The sequence below is a fragment of the Miscanthus floridulus genome, unplaced genomic scaffold (assembly GCF_019320115.1).
Source record: "Miscanthus floridulus cultivar M001 unplaced genomic scaffold, ASM1932011v1 os_1082, whole genome shotgun sequence".
NCBI classification, from domain to species: domain Eukaryota; kingdom Viridiplantae; phylum Streptophyta; class Magnoliopsida; order Poales; family Poaceae; genus Miscanthus; species Miscanthus floridulus.
The window spans coordinates 21,719-26,993 of record NW_027097507.1 but is presented as its reverse complement, the minus strand read 5'-3'; the positions used below and the strand labels follow the sequence as shown (position 1 = coordinate 26,993).

At 50.2% G+C, this 5,275-nt stretch overlaps 1 pseudogene; it reads right to left on the bottom strand.

Moving 5' to 3' along the window:
* Positions 1-1,217: 1,217 nt before the first annotated feature.
* Positions 1,218-4,023, bottom strand: LOC136533671 (laccase-15-like; annotated as a pseudogene).
* Between the last annotated feature and the right edge of the window lie 1,252 nt (positions 4,024-5,275).

The window sequence follows — 5,275 nt, the reverse complement described above, 5'->3', positions numbered from 1 at the left end:
TCGGCACTCGACAAATAACTCTTTGCCGAGTGTGGAAAAAAAACACTCGACAAAGAAGCTCTTTGCCGAGTGTTTTTTTTTGACACTCTGCAAAGAAGCTTCTTTGAGTGTTTTTTTGACACTAGGCAAAGAAAATTTGAAAGCACATTTTGAAGCAGTAAATTAATTCAAATGAAAAAGTTTTCAACCACAAAGTTGTATAACTCATCAAGATGTACAATGTTTGTTTTGGTCTTTTCTTCATATGACAAAGTGAAAGTAAATTTGTTCACAAATCTAACATATCTCTCTGGTAGTTTATGAAACTACAAGAGATATATAAGATTTGTGAACAATGTTAGAATGACCATGTCGGATGAACAGATGACCAAACAACCAAAATAAACTTTGCAGATCTCGAAAAGTTATGAAACTTTGTAATTTGCAACTTTTGATTTGAAATCATCTTGTCATGTAAACTGTTTTGAATTTCAAAAATATAAAATTCGAACTTTTCAAAACGACCTCAGATAGAAAAACAACCAAAATAAACTCTGTAGATCTCGAAAAGTTACGAAACATTATAGTTGGCAACATTATAGTTGCCATGTTTGCTGCTCTTCGTGTCCGCGTTAATCTATCATTATGTTGCATCGGTTTAATCGAATCCATTCTGCCATTCACATGGCAGCATTGTGAATTCGGGTGTTACTCCCATCTGTCATGACTCAGAACAGGAGTTTTTGTATACTCCTACTCAATATTCAAGACCCAATCGTACCTTGATTTCAGCATGACACAGACACACAGTCAACGGAACCTTTTAGTAATGGGTGTGCATGTATGTGCATTATCGAGCGGACCACTGTAAACAATGATGGATCAAGATCTCAATCAACTCCCTTATTTCTTTTTTTGGAAACTGAGTCGCACCTGAAGTTTCAAGCAAATGATGCCAAGCGTTCCAGCTGACTCAGCCATATGCGTTCACACAAGGCTCACGAGGCAGCCTCACTCCAAGCATCTTACCATGCTGATCTGCAATCCCAGCTTCTGGATCGGCATTATTTTTATACATTAATAAAGAACCACGCACAACATGGAGCTTCCGAGTGTCAATTCTTTGAGCTTGCTAGCTAACTGCTTTGTTAGGGACATAGTGAAAACATGCCATGCATCCATGGCTTATACCACACATTACACCCATGCAGGACTGATACATGATACCCAATGGACCTTCGGGGAGGAGGGTTCTAAAGCTTGGGTTGGGGCGATTGTGGAAATCACCTCTGCAAATAAAACCTAATCGTTTCTAAATGTACTTTGTATACTAGTACGTGCTAGTAACCAGCATGTGCTCTGACAGGTTCCTCCATCACTTGCCCGGCACTGTCTTGCGACTCTGTTCATTTTGGAGGTAGAAGAATTCCACTGGCGGCAAATCAAGGCCTCCTTTATTAGAGCCACATTTTGGTAAATCTTCAGGAGGTGGAGGAAGAGAGGTGCCCACTGTTGATCCATCCTCTACAATGAAAACGGCTACCATGCCCATGGACAGATGGAAATCAAAGTGGCAATGGATGTACCATGTTCCTGTACACAAGAAACAAAAATTTTGTATCATAAACATTACTTTTTTTGTATAAATTTAGTCAAACTTAAAACGGTTAGACTTAGAGTTAGGACAAACGTAAATCATCACTTATTTTGCGACGGAGGGAGCAGTGTCAATAAAAGAACACCAATCCAAATCTTGGAGCAAACTTTGGTATTTTTTAGGCACTTGCAGCGCAGGAGATTGTAAATAAAACAGGCATCGGCCGACCTTGCAGTTTGCATATATGCCGGACATGTAAATAAATAAATTGTGTAGGCATGCACCTGGATTATCGGCGACAAATCGAACGGCGACCCAGCCGAGCCTTGGGACGACGACGGTGTTCTTGAGCGGCGGATCCACCAGGTTGTAGCTGGCCACGTCCCTCGCCGCGTCGTAGTTACCCAAGCCGTGCGCGAGCACGAACATGTCGTGGCCGTGCAGGTGCATCGGGTGGAGTCGCTCTGCATCACCGCCGTGTCCTGGAACACGACCTCCACCACCGCGCCGTGCCGGAACCGCCGCACCATCGTCTGTTTCTCCGTCGGCTCCAGCGGCGCCTCTTTCGGCCAGTACGGGATGTAGGCCGGGTCGGTGAAGTTGAACACCCGCCGCGGCGCGTCCGGGAGCGTGCCGAGCTCCACGCCGGCGGCGCCCGCCATGTCGTCGCGGCGGTAGGTAGTAGTGCGCCTCCAGCAGCGACACCGCCGCGGCCGTGGGCGCTCGGAACGAGACGTCGTTCATGGTGCCCACAATGATGGACTCGTCGCTGTCGCTCCTCGCGCACGACTGCCCGCCGTCGCGGCACACGGAGCCCAGGCTGAGCGTGACGAGCATGTGCTCGTCGGCGCGCACCGGCACCCGGTTATGAAGGCGAAGGCTGGAGAGGTTGCCGTGGGAAGTAGTAGCTGGTGGTGGTGTCGTGCTGGTCAGGCATGTCGGGCATCATCACCGGAGCTGGAACCACATCATCGACGACGACGTTGCTGCTGGTGTTGTTGCTGTACTGCACTATCCCGCGCGTGATGGAGAGTGGCACCTGGACGTCGGGCTCGGGCGCCTGTATGGCCAGGGCAGCGATGTAGTACCTTCCCGGCGGCGCGTCGGCGGCCACCAGGACGTCCATCGTCTCGCCGGGCGTGATGGCGACGACGTCCGTGCGTAGGGCTTGACGTAGTTGGCCGTCGGAGGCGACCACCGTCATCGTGTGGCCGGCGATCTTGAGGTAGTACTCGGAGAAGAGCGCGGCGTTTCATCAGCCGGAGCAGGTACGTCTTGCCGGACTCCGCTTCCAGTACGTAGCCATCTTCCTGTTCCACGGCACCTTCAGAGGCAGAGGCAGAGCAGTTGTAGAGGTCGCCAAGCTTGCCGTTGATTGTGCTTCCAGTTGGGAGGTCGACAAGGACACCGTTCACCGTGTTCCTGTCCAACTGTGCAAGATCCATATCCCACCATTCCCCTGATGTGGTGTCATTGCATTGAGAGTTTCAGACCATGCATTACAAATTTACAATTCACAAAAACAACATATAGGACCCATAGTAGTTCAGAAAACTTCAGAGAAACAATGCACCAAATGCTGCATAGTTCATGTACCTATGACAATGGGGATCTCCTTGTCAGGCTTAGGGAAGGGATACGAGGAGGCGCCATGTCGTGGGCGGATGATGAGAGCCCCGTGCAGGGTTGCGCGCAGGCAGGGGACATGAGCATGCCACCACAAGGTGCCTTCGTGTCCGGCGACGTTGAACCGGTAGGTGAAGTAGCGGCCTGGCAAGATGGGGCACTGGGTGATCATGGGCACCCCGTCCGCCCAGCAGTTGAGCCGCTGCTTCACTCCATGCCTGCAATGCAACAGCAACCAAATTCAGAAACAAAATGGGACCTACGGTTGAACCCAAATTCGAGTTGAATAATCCATCTCTGTTTCTACAATTGGAAGAAACACGTACAGGCGGGAAATTGATTTTGTTCTTTGATAGCGTGATTGGTAGGAATAATCCAGCTCTGTTTCCACAATAAGACCAAAGATAGAGTAGACTACTATAGGTGCTTATTAATCCATTACCAGTGGATCGTCATGTTGTAGGGTGACTCGTTGACGACATGGACGACCACCGAGTCTCCCTCGGTGACCTCGATCGCCGGGCCCGGGAGCTGCCCGTTCACCACGGTCACCAGCGTCTCCTTGCACAAGCGCGTCACATTCATCTGGCTCACCTGCATACATACGTATTTGAATGTTCTAATAACAAATCACCCATGAACATACATTACAGGCCAGGGAGATAGGCGAAAGACACAGAATAGATCTCATGCATTGTGCTTACAACGAAGGTGTGCTCGACGACACCTGCCATGGCTGTTGGTAGAGCCGCCATGCCGGAGAGGAGGGGGAAGACGACCGCAGCGGCGGCGACGACCATTGCTTTCGCCGCAGGAGGGAGCCGTCGTCCCACCCAGACCTTCATAGTTTTGCAACTGTGTTCGGTTTGCATTGCTTTGCTTTGCTTTGCGGTGTCCTTGTACTCTTCTTTCTTGTATATAGTAGGCTACTAGTATGTCTTCACATTAGTGTTCTAGCAGGTAGGAAGGAGTGTTTTGGCCTGCTAAACACCGTCATTGTTCCTGGCAGGGCGTTGACGTCGACCACGAGCGCCATTAGTTGTGTGTCACCGTTCCAACCCGCAATTCCATCTTCTTTTTATTTCACCGGCCATGTTCCTTCTTTCTTCTTTCGGGTACCTTGGCACTGTCTCGTTCGTTGCATCTGATAAGCACTGTTTAGTTATATCATTATCAGCTAAGTAATCTCGTTAGATCTGATTAGTACAACACCAGCACATGGGATGCACATGACAAAGAAACCGTAGCGTCCAGGCATCGCAATCGATATCAGGATTTCCACAACAACACGTCGTCATTGCTGCAATTAATGCTTAGTTTTGACATTGATTGCTAATTAGCTATGTTGACCTACTGTGCAGACTAAATACAATGAAGAAAGCACATCAACCAAGACTGAGTCCCCGACTGTGTTGGCCAAAGATAGAACATGCTGCAGAGTGCAGACAAAAGAAATCGTTTTTTTGTTTAGGTATTATCTGGGCCTCGATGCTTGTAGCCTTGCAGTGCCAGAGAACTTTGTCTTGACTGTTGACATCGGCTCCAATGATCAATGGCACCATCGGATTTGTTTTTACGTGGTTCTAGAGATTTTTTATATTTTTAACACTTTTTATAAACTAATTTTAATCTAACATTGTTTATTTTTTTTTCAAAACTAACACTTTTGGCCGTGCCTATTGCCATGGTGCGGCGAAACGTCTGTGCCGCGCCATGCATGGTGGCGCGACGAGAGGGGTGACGTGGCGACGATCGGGGCGCTGACCGGTGACGTCACAGGGTTTGCCGCGCCACCGATCTTGGCGCGGCAGTGACGCGCCAAGGCCCACGGCGCGGCAGGATCAGGTAAATATCGTCCGCGAGTCGCCCTCCCTCCTGCCTGCCCGCTGCGCACAGCATCGCCGCCGCCGCCGCTGCCGCGCCTGCCGCGCCACGCACGCCGGTGCGCCGAGCCCTCACGCGCCCACCGCACCACGAATGAAGGCGCGCCACGGCCGCCGGCCGGCCGGCCGCCGGCGCGCCACCCCCTCCACCCGCCCGCCGCGCCACGGACACCCTCATTGCAATTCAACC